At 39.2% G+C, this 17,036-nt stretch overlaps 3 non-coding genes across 3 annotated transcripts; 2 read left to right on the top strand and 1 right to left on the bottom strand.

Annotated features, from left to right (window-relative positions):
• The first annotated feature begins 15,653 nt into the window (after positions 1–15,653).
• On the top strand, positions 15,654–15,726 carry trnak-cuu. Its single transcript has one exon. It is a non-coding gene; the product is annotated as a tRNA-Lys (tRNA).
• Positions 15,727–15,952: 226 nt separating this feature from the next.
• trnal-caa lies at positions 15,953–16,064 on the top strand. Its single transcript has 2 exons — positions 15,953–15,990; positions 16,019–16,064. It is a non-coding gene; the product is annotated as a tRNA-Leu (tRNA).
• A 749-nt stretch (positions 16,065–16,813) lies between these two features.
• Positions 16,814–16,885, bottom strand: trnae-uuc. Its single transcript has one exon. It is a non-coding gene; the product is annotated as a tRNA-Glu (tRNA).
• Between the last annotated feature and the right edge of the window lie 151 nt (positions 16,886–17,036).

Raw genomic sequence — 17,036 nt, 5'->3', positions numbered from 1 at the left:
CCAACACAAATGTAAATACATATTTTACTTAAATGAATAAAACAAAAACTTAGCTGCTATGGTACTGTGAGAAATATATTCAGTTTCATTTACTGACAAAGAGTCATTTGCGTGACGCTATTTACCACTTCCGGCATTTAACTGAGTTAAATGCAGTTCAACTACATTTCAGCATGCTATAGTCAACAATAAAGCTTAAGCCATTATGTGACGCTGGTGGTGAAAATGCTTTGCAGACAGTTATGATATGATTTGTACTCAAGTACAGTTGTCAAACAGTATATTAGTGATTACTGCTCCATTCAGCTTTCTTTAAACAACATGTTAAAGTGACCAGACGCAACAATGGGTTATTTGGAAGCAACAGAACTTCCCAACAACCCAACCAATTTGTATTATTATTGAAGTACCCTGCTGATTTGTCTATGTTCACATTATTCCAAGTGGTTCTAATTCTAAATGCTAAATGTGTGTTTTATCAATCTTGGTTATGTCTGGGTAAAACTCAAACTTGCGAATAGTGAATGAAATATCCTGGGTTTAGAACACAAATTTCTAGCTAAATGAAAGATGTTTAGTGGTAACTGTGAATGTTTGGAACAGTGTTTTTTGATGCAGTTGAAGTGCTTACAGTCTGTTACTGCCGTGGTGCGCTGGTCTGTGCTTTATCAAGGGGACTGGACAACGCCTGGATAGGTTGGAAATGCTACTCAAAAGCAACCTGAGCTGTAAGGAACTGTGAGTACTGGCAGAACACGGTAAACAGGAACCACAGGATCTCCAAGATGCACGCTAACGATATGGTACCATAAACTGTTTAGAAATTCCAGATATTCAGGCTTTACACTATGTGTTCAAATGAAATTTGATGTGTCTTTCACAAAGGGGGGGTGGTTAAATCTATAAACTTCCATAATTAAATGTTCTATTGTGTGAGTGTATGTGCATCCCACAGTTAAAAACTAAGTATTGCAGGGGAGTTTCAGCTTATTTGTACTGTAGCTATATAAGAGACTAACCAGGGATCTTGGCACCCATTGATAGAGTAGATCCTCCCATCTTGTTTCAACATGTTCAGTTGTTTGTGGAAACAACAACAGCAACAGAAAAACAGGAATTGTGTGGATGGGCTACATTATGATTAACCAGACCCGTCTTACTTTAACTTGAACTTTATCCACTCCCTCCTTCCTGCTGCACATAGTAGTGGTCTGAGTAGTGTTTCGTCTTCTCATTACCCACAAGCTGCTAGAGGAAACTGAATCTGTGACCTAAAGAAGGGATATCTTCTGTCTGCCATCTGTCGGTCCAGTGGTTCCACTGCCCTGTGCCCCCAAAGTGCTTGTTCTTGGTATTGACAAGACAAATATAGACAAAATCTATTCTACTCTAACAGAGATCTGCAGTATTGATACATCAAACAGGCCACCAGGGTGAGCTTGATATTGACTTATCAGCTAATGACTCATATATGGTCTTATATTCTTTTATTGGTTCTTTATGCATTGATGGATTGTAATTTGAAGTAACATTAAAAATCAATATCCAATATATTTATTCATTTAAATATTTCATAATTCACAAATCTTGATGAACTGTTTAGTTGGTGGAATGTGTGCATCTATTAACCCGATGTTATTAGTGATAAGCACCTGGTTCAGTGGCTTTTTCTAAGACACTGCTCATAAGCTTGATATTTAGACTTTAAGTCAGGGATACATATGGCAAACCACTGAAGCCATGAAGTCATGCTCAAGACTTTTGAGGCCAGTCAGCATCCTTCAAAATATAATCCATCACAGTGCTGCAGTGGCCCTTTCTTCCCCATTCATTTCATCTGCTGTTGTCCTTCTGTGTGTGAACCTCTGTGATCACAGTTGGCTGCTTCATTCATATTTTGAGCAATGCCAGATTTCGATAAGCGAAGGCTTGCACAGATCAGAAAATTGAAATAAAAGCAGAGAAATGTATGAGCTGTGCTCTCATTCACACATTGTCAGTGAGATTGAAAAGTCCTATGACTGAAGAAAAGAAACCAGAGAGAGAAAATGATAACAGGACTGTGTTCTGAAGATGATTCTTATGAAGTAGAAGGCCAATCAGTGAACTCCTTAACATGTTTGCTGTGTCATGTGTGACTCAGTGTGAGATGACAGAGGGAGGTTACAGGGCAACATCACTTATCCGTGAGCAGCTGGATATTGAACCACGGGATGATTTCAGCCTTTTTCCAAACCTCACGCCTTTACACTTAACATTGTATTGAACTAAAATCATTTTCTGAAAACTGGGCTGCTGCTGTGGTGTCAGGACGTCAGTTTCCCAAATTAGCCCAGGCATGTATGCCCACCCAGTCAAGTGACAGTTTACACACGTAAAGCCTCATATTCTAAGTGGTTGTTTGTGCCAGATGTCATGAAATTGTCTTACCCCTTTGTGTGGTGTTCATACTTTTGTAATTCAGGCAGTGTTCATGGTTCTGTTCTACCTGCTTCAGTTTACACAGACAAACACTTTTATGTTAAAAACTCAACAGATGTTTACTTCATCTTGATTACAAGCAATATAAACAGTATATATTGTTCATATTTACCCTTGAGCTTTTCATTAGGGATAGAGTATGAGCACATAAAGAGGTTAAAAGAGGGCACTTCTAACACTGCACTGATCACTTCAAGGCTGAAGCTCAATACTGGACTGCTGCTGACTGTCTGTCACCTAAACCTGGGTCTCATCCACAGTTCATTGTTTACTGGGTCAGCTTGTTGAATGCAGCCACATCAGCTGCACAGTAATGCTGCACAGCTAATGTGGCTAACATTACACAGTGGAACAGTCAGGATGACATTGTGTGAAACTATTTTTATGACAGTGCTGGATTGGATGGTGGGAAAGCAACAACATGTTTATCTAACACCGTTCTAACACGCTGCTCCACCTCAAAACCGTCATTTCTGAGAGGATCTGTCTGCACAAAATGTCATACTTGCTGCTCACTATGATCTACACAGTTTTTCAGCATGGATATGTGCAGGCACATTTTGGGGACTTCAGAGAGCTGTGGTTTAAGACACAAAAGGGGCATATTGTGGGCACCACACTCTGACCACTGTAATCTAATCTGTTCATCCTCGAGCGTGGGTATTAGTGTCAAATTTGAAGGCTGACATATCACATTTACAAGATTATGATGGACAAACTGACAGACAACAGCTATCTTTAGGGTGGAGGCACATTAACAGTACAGAGCCATAGCAGCATTTCTGAACGTTAAACAGGAAAAATGTTCAAGTATAAGCTGTTACAATACAGGCCACTCTACATACAGTAGTTGTGTCATATGCACACACAGAACATCATCCTGTGCAGCCCATAGACAAAAGTGTCATCTTCCTAATCACGTCATCCCAATCAGCCTCATGTGAAATAAATGCTCTCTGCGTAATAGACAGTCCAACTATCTACGAAAGTACAATGATGAGCTACTGTACATTGATTTTTGTCTCTAGTCATCACATGTAATGAAGGCTTCTGGTCATTCTAATTAAGATGGGGAATCACAGTTTGACTGTTTTGAGATAACCTAGACAATGCAGGAGATGGAAACACGGACTGTCTGTCTAACTCTTATTCTCTAATATTTTCGGTATCTACATTTTTCAGATCAGATGCCTGCGGTGCCTGCCCGCAGGGCTGCCAAGCTTGGAGAGATCATTTAGGGAGTAGGTATTATCTCATGTTGTCCCTTTAAGGCATTCATGATTAAATCTATGAAATTACTTTTAGCCATTACCTGAATCAAACAGCCCAAAGTAGGAACACAACACCAGTTGGTCATGTCTGCTCATGCTTGAAACTGAAGTTTTAATGTATCTTTGTACCATCAGGTTGCCACTGTATTTATGACTATGGATCACTTAGGTTTTCTTTGTTGACATGGAAATCATAATAGACCATAAATGGAGCTTTCCAAACATTGGACAACAGGAATTTGTAAATGCCTTAGGAGCTGGCTTTGAACTATTTCTACAACTACAACAACTACAACAACTACTACTACTACTACTACTACTACTACTTCTGTCCTAATTCATCCTCTAAAACCAGTCAATAATGTGATGAGTTTAAATTTTAAAAGAAATATATATAAATTATATATGTGTATGTGCATTGTATTGAACAATGCAACCATTTGACCATTACTATTTAGATTTCTTTATTCTGTTGAATCATTTATGTCCCCATGCTGCAGTTCATAAATACTGCTACTGTTATTACAAAGGCAATATGGCTACACTTTATTATTGCTATGTGTTGTTACACAGTATACACAGTTGCATGCAATAAAAATGAGTGCAAATACTTTTAATTATGATATAAAAGGTAAAATTTAAATACAAAAAATGGGAAAATTCATTAGTAATAGAGATATATAGACCTTGGTGATTTTTTGCTGCGTGAAGAATAATGTTCTGGGATTGCATTTAGGTTAGTTATACTTTTATTGAACTTTTTAACTTATTCTACCTTTCCTGAAGAACTCCATTTATACAATCACTTTATTAGCAGACAGCACTTATCAGATTTAACACTGCATGGGATTCAACTTCTTTGCTGCAAAGACATCAGTGTCTCCTTGATACATCTCTGTTTATGCTCACCATCATAGCCAATCTGTTGAGATGGTCTTGGGACTCAAATAAGTTTTACTGGGATTTATTTTTGAAAACCTCCTTTGTGCAGTTGGCACTGTTACCAAAGTTGTGGCAGCAATTCTGAAGGCCTCCCACATATTGGGCGAATTGCCCTCAGTTTTTTTATACTTAAAATTTTACGTCTTCAAGGACAGCTTCAATCATTGGGTCAGTGTATTTACCCTGGATCACTCCCAAATGGGCATACCAAGCCTCAGTTGTTTAATACCTCCTCACAGAGACCTTCTCTCTCATATCAGGATTTGAATGTTAGGGTGAAAATAGACAAAATAGATAAACACTAGACTCTTTTTACCACTAGATTTAAGCTGTGTGCACCACACAGCACACAAAACTAGAGTGGATTTCTTTTCCTAAAGCATGGATTGGACACCATCTTCTCTCCTTTGATTTTTGCCTCATTTTCATGACACTGCCCTGTAATTGGGTTGTTAAATTCTTACAGTCTGTTCAATTAGTTTTAAAAGACTCTTTCCCCAGTAGATTCTATGGCCTTAAGTAACCCAGAGACAATGAAATTAGGTGTGGCTGGTGCCCGCTTGAATATCATGGTCATGTTGTTCAAGTACTAGATCAAATTCTGCCGTAAAACTTGATTCACGTTGTCTGTGGCGACATCTGCTGTCAGCTGTTGGTTGGTTGGTGACAGCTTGTATTATCTGAGGTTTATTATTATTGTTATTATTATTAGGGGCTTCTTTCCAGCCTCGCCCAGTGTTTGTCTGTTGCTTGTTGTTGCTCTACATTTCTCTCTCCGCCTCCTACTAGCTCCCAGAGTTGCTCTAACATATTAAAGGAGAAACCCACATAAAGTGTCTTAATAAAGTCTTGGGCCATGTTAGGACGGCCGTTAGCGGCTGGAATAAACAGGAGGCAGAGATGAGGTGCACAACACAAACACAAACACAACATGGCAGCAAGTGTAGGAAGCAGCCTCCCCCTCATGAAAAGAGCTGTCAATCATTTCAAGGGCTACCTCGCCCTAGATTTTCCACAACTCAAAAGTGAAAGGTGAAAAAAAAAAATTCCATAAACATAATGTTATCTAATCATAACAACTTAAACTCTCAATTTCCCCCATTTACTAGTTTGAGTTAATTTAAATAAAACTATACCAAAAAAGAAATGCAAGCTCCCCCACACTAATCAGTTGGTTAAGGCTGGAACCTTTAAAATAGCGCTCAGTTGTGGGGGGTATTCTTTTAGCCCAGACACCCTGAAGAGAAAGCACATGCAGTAAGTTACTTAAATCATTTTATACTTTGTTTAAACATTTAACCTTTGTAGTTTTTTAACACATTTTTGTACTCCTCTGGCCTAACCAAACCTGCCAATGAATATGAATTATCTAAGTAAAAACATGTTATCAAACAAAGTCAGGTCAATAGGTAATGAAGAGAACCTTTATTACAGGACACCATGTCTTGCCAGAACAGTTTCAGTGCTTCCTGGCATTGATTCCACAAGTATCTAGGATTCTACTGGAGGGATGGAACATATTACACATACATATTATTTTGCCATGTCGGGTCACACTTTCTCAGGCCCTCCCAATTTATGCATTTTTGTCTGGTCCACTCCACTCTGACACTCACTTACCTGCTTTAAATCTGTAATGAGCCAGTATTTAAGACTCCAGCCTACACACACACTGCCATATGGGCAGTTATTTATAAATCCAACAAGAGTAAATGTATGGTGTCAGCACCCTATCAACATTTTCTCAAGTGCTCTCCCATTAAATAGGATATAGCAACAGGAATCCCCTAATCATGATCTTGCCTTTGACTGGCCTGTCACTCAGTTAAAAATATAATACAGACTAAAAGCAAGTTAATTGCTAAACCCATTTACAGATGAAACATTTTACAATTGCTGTGTGTTCTGCAGCAGAAACTTCCAAAATCTGTGACGTATTCTATTGGAATCACACCTTCCACGCACTTGTTGGTCTTCCGCTGCATTTAGCCACTGTTTGACAGCACGCAGTTCATAAAAACAATGGGGAGACAATGCTGACCCTGTTACATGAAATGTGAGAACATAACATTTTAGACATACTGTATGTACAGCAAGTTATAGCAAAATGTTCTTGGGAGATGATAGGGTATTGTGTAGGCTATATAGGCTACAATGTAAAACTTACAGCTTTCTTTTTAACAAGCCTGATTGTAGTATCTGTAGTATCCAGGTGAAAACCCACCTGCTTTTCTTCTTTTGTTGTGTGGGGAGGCTTTGGGTGTCTATGGGTTGTGAATCAGGATGCACAGGATACTCTTTGGTTTGCAATAAATGTAAATGAAGAAATACAGTTTAACTCTGTGTCAAGAAACTGCTATGGAAACAGTGATATGCGCTGCTTGAACGTGTTGTTGTGAGCGTGAAATCTGATTGGGTACAATATACCACCGGTAACCTAACCAATCAAGCCTGTTGGGACACACTCACTTGTGTGCTCTTTAAACAAGCATAAATAAACCCATAAAATCACTCAAGACAGAGCAGACATGACGCACATTAACAAGCACATCTCCCAACAGATTTACCTCATGCATGCAAATGGCTAAACAGCACCAGAGATCAACATTTTGCAAACACTGGTATTTAAGTTTCCCAGAGCACTGTGAGATATCATCTCAAGGACAGACAACCAAGCCGCCCTTAACTGAGAAAACTGCACCAGTAAGGAATTGACTATTGTCCATAATATAACACTTGTGGTGTGAATGCAGTAGGTAGCCTAATGTTTGTCTTTGTCATTGCATCAATAGCTGTCATGAGAAAAAAAAATTGGTCCATCCATTGATGAAATGAGTGCCCAGACTGTGTAGCAGAACAGAAGCAGATTTTGGTGTTACGATTAGTCTGTTATCAAATGAATCAAATTTGGAAAGACTCATTTCTTCACAATGATGATGGACTGCAACAAAAATGACAGACTAAAGTGAGCTATTCAGTGGATTGAGTGGGGATATATGACATGATGTCCTCTTTACAGATGAAACCACAGTAGTCCCGGAGCACTATGCCCATCAGAGTTTTCACAGAATGGACCGTTTTTTTGCCAAACCACAGCCCAAAAATCCCATAAAGCTCCATGTCTGGGGAAAGAGAGAGAGCCAGTGTCACCAGATTTGAACCCTATCGAGCTTGTTTGGCGCTGAAAGACTTCCAGAAAAAGGCAAAGCAGACACAAAAGAAGAGCAAGCATGTGCCATTGAATTTTTGTGGGAGACAAAAGTGAACAAAGTGCAGTATATTTCATCAAAGGTTTAAATAATGTAGTAAGACTGGTGGTGAAAAATAACAGAAGGCATAATGGGAAAAAGACACACAGAGAAAGATTAGAGAAGATAACTGTGAATTTCTTATTTTATTTATGTAATCTTGCACACAATGTAAATGTCTTGATTATAAGGTCAGGTGTCAAAGTATCTGTATTGTAAAGCATCACTGGAATAATAAACTGCAAATAAATTCCTTTCCTGTCCTTACTATCACCACTAATGCAGGCGCACTGACAGGTGCAGGTCTGTGCACATGCAATTGATTTTCAATCCAAATTAATTTTGGCAGTGAGGCAATGAATAATTACAATCTAACGGTAAAAACAATGATTCATAATTTGTGTGATAAAGTAATAAATGGAAGTGGGGATATTATAAAAAATTCAAAGAAAAAATATAAAATAAATAAAATAAAAATATTAAAAACTAAAAGCAAGAATCATAATATAGACATGACCTTTAAAAATATAGACATTATATGCAGTGCAATGAGAAGTTGAAGTGGTGTTTGCTTTGTGTTCAACTGACAGTCAAGAGATCACCACCCCGCCCTGTTCTGATAGTATGTTGGGAGGCACAGATGGTCCCCTGACATAGTGCGGGTAAAAAGTGCCTGTAGTGATATTCTTAATCCAGAAATTACTCATTTCAAGCACAGTATTAATGCACACAAGCAATGTAGGTCCACATGATGGAAGGGCGGGAACACTACAGCATCCATACATCCTGCAGTTATGCTCATATTTACTGGACTGTTTTGTACTTTTTTGAATTAAAGGGCAGCACATGACGTGTAAACCTTTTAATGTTTAATATAATTAAATTCATATACATTTTTTCAAAAGCCCTAATTATTAAGAATATTTTATGAAAAGCTTGAGCAGATCATTTGAACTCCATAGCTCCACAAATTAATGTAAATATAATGCACAGCTTCTAGTGTCTCTTAGTGCACCTAACACTGATAATCCGGACTGATTATTATTAACTGATTAACTGTATGGTACTTAGAAATCGGCGAGGGCTACTGATGATGGGGTGACTGATATTGTTATGCTGATGTGTGTTGATTGAAACACCTGATTGGAAATTTCAGATGTTGTTTTCAGATGACCAAAAAGTAGCTGATAAACTGTCTGAGAGCTGCATCTGTAAAACCTCAAAGCTGCAACTTCTGGGTAACCTAATGATCCCCTGTACACATTTTGCTCCATGAATGTTCCTGGAACTTCCAGGGACATACACAAGCACACACATCAGCCTTATCCGAGAAGATGATGAGTCTGCATATTGACAGCGATGTGAACAGCGGGTTCTCTGGTGCAGTCAGAACAACCTGAAACTGAAACTGACTGCAGACTTCAGGAGGCAGCTAGCAACATGATAACTGTTTTGGTGGTGGAATCCATCTCTTCCCCCCTGGTCGACACTACAGAATTGCTGTGCAGTCCCTGAAATAATGCAATATTTGTGCCTTTAAATCAAATCAAACTGTGCAATAACAAACTGTATATTTAATTAATAATGTAACAATTAAATACAAACTATTCATATTACTGCCATATCTGTGCATACAGTATAAATGATGCACTTTATATATTAAGTCATTTTTAAACTTTGTTTCACACCTATCTGCTTGAACATCTATTGCATGATCTTATCCAGCTTTATTCATGGGTGTGTGTCAATGTGAATCTTCCTTGGTATTATTGTTACCATGTGGAAGTTTGATGAGAGCCACTAGAAAGTGTGCAAACATACTTTGCAGAGCTCTCTCTGATTAGCTGGACAGCTTAGCAAATCAGTGAATGAGAAGAGAAACATAAGTGAAGAATGCAAACAAACGAAAAACTCAAGGGCAAACGCAGAAGGCTCATCTCATTTATCTCATCATCATTATAATACAACATCCCATGCCTTCTGGAATAAAAAAAAATGAAGACCAACTGATCAGCGTGATTCAGGAAAGGCCAACTCTGTTCAACATAACTAAAATAACTTTATGCAAAGTGAGTGGTGAAAACAGAACTCTGGCGTGAAAATAAAAATAAACTTGTGATATGAGGCCGTATATTCTTCTTGGCTGAAAATGCGATTGTTTGTGTTATTTGCTGATGCACAGTAAATACCATTTGTTCTGTTTAACAAATAAGCCAGGCTTGATTTGGCTACTTGACTTATTTTCAGTTGACTCGCTTCCAGAAAGGAAATACAACATAGTTCTTATGCAGTCACTATAGCACTTTATGAATGAATCGACTGAAAATTCAGACACAGGCATATCTTGAGTGCTCCATGCAACAGGCTGTCATACTATTATGTGTATATATTAGCAGACTAACTAGCATGTTGATTCTGTTGTGTTGGACATGCTAACAACGCACAATACACTTAGCCTTGTCTTTCAGAGAAGCAGCTCGGTCAGAGGTGGCATTCTTTGCAAAACTGACATACCTGATACAAGAAACTTGCATGCCTCAGGAAGATCTGGAACACAGAAGACCGGCAACAGTGGATTCTGACTTGGCTGCTGTTTTTAGAGCCCCTCTCAAAAACAGCACACTTCTAAACTTACTGTCATGGTAACTGAATTATATGTGTTTATGGAAGAGATGAGGAACAGAAGTGATGAGAGCTAGCACTTGTAATTTACTTATTTTAAGTGACTTTACTTACAAACATGTAAATACTAATTTGCAAAAAGTGGCCACTCAGTGGTTCCTATCCTATATTCAAATGTTGTCTTTTCATACGTTAACTTGATTTCTCTAGAATCTCAATAAAGCCATAACACAACTGATCTATACTGTGTATGCAGCTTTCATACCTAAGTATACCCCAATCAAATGGAGCCAATGATAGCAATGCACTGTTATTGTTATAAATACATGCAGAATAGTTGTAAGAATTTATCAATACATTTTTAGTATTTCGAGGAACTGATAAAACTGGATGGCAGCAGCAGCAGGAAGCAGATTTGTTTTGAGTCTGAGCCGAGGCCCAACAGTCTACTAGTGGAATTCACCATCTGTGGCAAAATGTCCATGATGACGCCAACAGAGGAACCTTTGCCAAATAGGCTCTGTCAGACAAGCAGCACTTTGAGGCTGGAAGCAGGAGGATGCTGGATAAGTCTGCCAGTGAGGACTTGGCCAACTTAATGCAGACAAAAGACCAAAGCCTAGAGAGGTTATCTTCTCAGATGGACCACAACAAGGCTTTCTCTGTGTAATGCAAAAATACTGAATGCAGACGTTGCACTCACATGTGCTGGCACATTTTCAGCCTGATGTGGATGACTTGTTTCTAAATATTCTGTAGACCAGAAGCCGGCATGTGAAAATGTACTCACAGTTTTGTGACCACAAAGCACAACTTGTACCAGAGATTACAATATGAGTAGGTTCTCCTCACTTATTTTACATTTTTAATACCTACTTTCTTCGAATTGATATTTTGATGATGCATACACAGTGAATAGTCTAGTAGAAATTCAACATTTGATGCCAATAAAATGCTACAAATGTGTATATGTATTTTCTTTTGGCAATGAAACCCTCTAATTGACATATTAAACTACCAACTACACGCGAAGCATAACGTTCTCCACAGCTTTCACATCTGTCATATGTGCTCAGGATGAACTTGCTGTTAAAAGCACAGACAGGCAGTGGTTAGCAATTCTGGTGTTCTAAAGAAACTGCCAATTGAGCTCCATGGTGCCTGGCAGTGAAGGCAGGGCCAACTAGATGTTGGGCTCTCAGACCACCCTCAAGAAGTCTGTTTCTGATTGCTTGGTCACAAACATACACACCAGCGGCCTGCTGGAAATACTGTAGCTCACCTAGAGTATCTCCTCTATGTGCTTGAGACTGAGCTTGGAGACACAGCAAACCTTCTGGCAATGGGACATATTGATGTGCCTTCCTGGAGGAGTTGGACTGCCTGTTTAACCTCTGTAGCATCCAGATATCACCTCATGCTACCAGTAGTGACACTGACCCTAGCCAAATGCAAAACTAGAGAAACAGTCAGAAAAGATGAGGAAGGAAAAAATGTCCACTTGGCTTAAGGCCTCCACCTAAATTCATGTTTTTAGGTGGAGGTCGTCTCATTTTTGCCCCTCTAGTTCACCTGTTCTTAACTTCATTACCACCAAAGCAGCTGAAGCTGAATAACAACCCCATCTGCTACTTATCTGACCAGATCAATATTTCTGAAGTTTAAGTAATTTGATGCTATTCTTTTTTTGAGCAGTGCAAATGCTGACAGCATATGCTGTCATAGTCATAGCTTCGATTGTGCTGGATTGCGCTCATAATCTTAACTCATGCAACCAAGGCAACGAAAGCACATAACATACATAATATTTATTGTTGTTTTACATTTTAGACATGTCAGAAACTCAAGTCTAGAGTCCTATATGCTTGCCATTATCTTAAAGTGACTCCTTTTTCCACTCACTTGCATCGTATTCTCTTTGGAGTCTGTGGAGATCAGAACAGAGAAATCCACGAAAGACATTTTTAGAGAAATTAGACATTCTTTTCTCCCTTTTACTCCTTACTATCTAAGTTTCCTCTGACACGTCTTCTGAATAGTTTTAATTAGAATAAAGGTGGATAGTTTTGAATTTAAAATATATGCATAGTTCTTTTAAACAGTGTCACAATTAAAACCTGCATCCTGTTTTTATATTGTTGTTATTTTGTTGTTGTAATGTTGTGTATACATAAATATATGTATATATTGTTCATACACTACAATTTGGCTGTCAGTCTTAATGCAGCAACAGTACAGTCTATCATCTAAAATGTAGACTACACAGATAAGGTTTAATTTCATAATTTTTTAGATTATATGTATTCAACAAAAATAATTATAATATAACAACATACATGTTATGTAGATATAATTCTAGCAGTTTTTTCTAAGCACTTAATCATTTGCCTATTAACGCATAGCAGGCATAGTAAGCTTTATACAACTTATTTTACAGTTACATGTGGAAAGTGGTATCTGGGAAGTGAGACACCAGCCCTGTGACTAGTGTACAAACTGCTCTACAACAAAAAAGTCACAAAACACACACTGAAACCAATTTCTCCTATGATGACTAGTTCAGAGGGACACAGATTCTTTAGCCTGAGACAGTGCTAATAGAAATGTGCAGCTGGGACAAGTAATAAATCAGTAATGTCTCTGAGAGATAATTAGTCAGTGCTGGTGATGATGAGTGTCAGTGAAAGGGAGGGAGCATTATGAGAAGGAGGAAATAATTATCTCATTAGTGTATTTCCATTATACCAGACACTGGCTGCTTCTCCTCCCACCACCATGATTAGGTTTTAGCTCAGTGGGCTCTGGGCGGGAGACGATCAGCCATGTACTTTGTGTCAGCTGTTAACACCCATTCCTTTACTGGTGGAATTTAATGGGAGATAACAAAAGGTGGAAATCAAAATCATTTGGCTAGAATGAGTTGATCTATTCTATTTGCATTTGTTACTGGAGCAGATGCTTTGCCCAAGTGCGTGTGTGTGTGTCTCTGTGTGTGTCTGTGCTAATTGACTGTTAAGTCTTAGTGTAATAAATGTTAATACAAACCTTAAATTAATTTTAATTACATTTTAGTCTAGTTTAGACCTATTTTGATGTGGTTTTGTATTTATAGCTGTTACAGTATTATGCAGTAGTCAATACCAACCTGTTCAATTTTATTCATTGAAAAAGATGTTAAAATACTTGACCGACTGTGCATGTTAAAACGACAGAGATGTTGTCATTTCCTGTTGTCATGTAACAGATGTAACTTAAAATAATCATCAAATGGGAATGTGGAAGTGTAACCAACCTAACTACCATGGTGTGTTTCATTTTCCAGCTTAAAACCATCAGTCTTCAAGGCAGTCTCTGGCCCCATTTGTTCTATCAGGGATAATGTCAGCACAAACTTACAAATACATTTGTTTTATTGAGCTATTGAGTTATTTGTTCAGTCCATACATTCTGGTGATACTTTGTGTGATATGTTTAGGGGAAGAGGACGTCAGTGTATCCTGGGAGATCCCCCAGCAGACAAGATCTATAGCAGCATAACTAAGGATTTTCTTTGAGTCACATGAGCCAGCTCTTACTAAAAAAATTTATTATGGAACTGGTGCCACAGGATGATAGTTAAAGGGTATGCCTTCCATGCTACAGTTGGAAAGCCACAACAAGACATCTAACACTTCTCTCACACTGATAGGCTTCAGGCTGTTTGAATCAAACTCAAGTTTATCGTCCTTCTCAATGACGTTCTTTTAATCTGGTCTGAAAAGAAGGAATCACAATCAGGTGCACTCGAAAACAACTGCACAAAAAGCCCAAAGAGAGGTGGTCTGAATATGAAAAAATTAGCAACTCTAGTGTGGTTCTTCTAGTGAGAAATCAAACTGAAACAAAAATTGACTAAAGACTGAATCACAAAATTTGAGGGCAATGGATAAAATGTAGATTCAAATTTAAAAATGTATATGCTGAAAATATTCTGCGAGATGAATTGTGGTCAAAAGCGGAGTAGTAAGAAGTTGCGGTACTTTAAATACATTTGGACAGAACAATGTGGAAGTTATGTAAGGTAATAAACAGAATTCAACATAGCAAAGACTATACTTTTACCTCAGCTTGTATATGTGTCCCGTTCATGCTGTTCTATCGACCAAAATGCAGTTTTGAATAAGTACAAAGGCCAGTGCCTTATCCATTGGTCCACTGGGGCTCCACAACTGTGGTGCTGTCCAGTCCCGTCAACATACAGTGGCTGGCTTTCCGGGATGTCTCAAGGACTGCCAAGGCTATTGTGGTATTAACACGGAGGGAGAGTTCAGTGCTTTACTTCATGACCCGGCTCAAGCAGCAATATTAAAACACATCACACATCACTTCCTTAGCCTGCTATTGATCAACTTGGTTCCACAACCTCTCAACTGTGCAGCTAATTTAAGCAAAAGTCAGCTGCATTACGGTAATTAACACTTTAGGGAACGTCTCCTCAACACAATGACACCACATTTTCAGCCACTTTCAAATGCATTCAAACTTTGCTCCTCATGAGCAATGCACAATTGTCATTTGCTTTTAGGCATATTGTTGGATTTTAACTTCTAAGCTACTCCACATTAGGAATAGTCACATATTCAAACTGACAATCCAAATTTTGGGATGTTTTGCATCGTACTGTTTTCTCATCATGACCACTCTACCTGGTTCACTCTGCAGCCAGTTCGCAGCTGTGCAGCTGTGGAGGAGACCAAATCCCACTCAAAGACCCTCAGACACCAGCCAGCCATGATCTGTAGCTGACTGATGCCTGCAGTTGCATTTACATTGTCATTTAGCAGACGTTGTTATTCAAAGCCACTTAAAAGTACGGTACAAGGAGAGCAAAGAGTTCAGTGCTTTACTTCTCAGGCCCAACACACTAGACCTCTTACTAAGCATGCCTCTTGCTAAGGCTAAGGCCAACACATTGTGGCCAGGTGTGGCCACCAGCAGTTGCTGCGAGTGAAGCAGTTTTTCCTACTTAGAAAGGATTGCAACAGAGAGAGACTTCTCACAGACTTTCTGTGGACTTGCTTGTAGCATCAAGGGAAGTGTCTCTTAAGTAGCCCGGCTAGCTCAGTCGGTAGAGCATGAGACTCTTAATCTCAGGGTCGTGGGTTCGAGCCCCACGTTGGGCGCTGTGGTTTTAGGGTGGCTCATTTGGAGGACAATGCGCAAATCTTCAGAAGGCTTTGCTACTAGCTCTTCTAAGAGGTTATAACATCTCCTCTAAGAGGCATAACAGCGAGACCACAAGTGTACGTTGTGTTCCTCTCCACTTAGGAGCGAGCTCAGCGCTTCCACCTGTGTCAACATACAGCCTTGTAAACGTGAGACGGACTTTTACTGCACCCTTTTTCACCTGTCAGGATGGCCGAGCGGTCTAAGGCGCCAGACTCAAGGACTTGTTCCTTCTCAAGCTAATGGGACTTCTGGTCTCCGAGTGGAGGCGTGGGTTCAAATCCCACTCCTGACAAGTACTTTTCTGCAGTTTTTATCTCTACAACTGGAAATTGATACACAGATATCTGTATTTGTATAAAACAAACATGTCCCTGTAATGTACTGAACAACGCGTGATACACACTGCCAAAAAGTGGAGCTGATTGTCTGTGAATGAGATGAGATGAGATGAGCAAAAACTATACTTTTACCTCAGCTTGTATGTGCCTGGTACATCATGTTGTCCGCTCACCCACCGCACAGTTCTGAAGGAGTATGAGTCCAGATGAATGATTTCAGTGCTCTACTTCATGACCCAACTTAAGCAACAATTAAGACAGATCAGGCCTTTCCCTACAATAAACACAACCTTGATACAGTTGGTTTTCATAACAGAAAGAATATGCTAAGCACTCCATAACCAAGGGTCACGGCCAAGTATTGACGATAGCTTTGTACAGCAAGTTCAGCAGTGTGAAATGATACTCTCATTTGTTTTGTGAGCATGCACCTTGCGCTCTTTTTAGATTTTTTTTTCTGCCACATACACATAGTGTCAAACTTTGCTTTTCACTGGGACCATTGTGCCAATAAACCGTGCTATCCAGTCACCCGTTGCCCCATTCTCAAAGAGTAGAAATCCTGCTCATAGGCCCTTACTCATCAATCCGACTGTGTCAGAATAATAATAGCAATGACAACAACGACCTGCTTTATTGATCCCCTCAGGGAACATGTTATTTGGCACAGGGATATGTGGGGTTTCAGTGCCTTAAACAGTAATTCCCATACCGGGAGTTGAACCCGGGCCGCCTGGGTGAAAACCAGGAATCCTAACCGCTAGACCATATGGGACCATTGACTGGTGCAAGCAGTTTTGTGACCAGTTCACTGCTTCATTTCATGACCTAACTCGAGGTCTGCAGGTTTTATCTCTGCAGCTCGAACTTGATACACATATATCTGTATTTGTATGAAACAAACATCTGTAACTGTAACGTACTGA

The sequence above is a fragment of the Anabas testudineus genome, chromosome 4 (genome assembly GCF_900324465.2).
Source record: "Anabas testudineus chromosome 4, fAnaTes1.2, whole genome shotgun sequence".
NCBI classification, from domain to species: Eukaryota; Metazoa; Chordata; class Actinopteri; order Anabantiformes; family Anabantidae; genus Anabas; species Anabas testudineus.
This window is presented reverse-complemented; position numbering and strand designations above follow the sequence as displayed.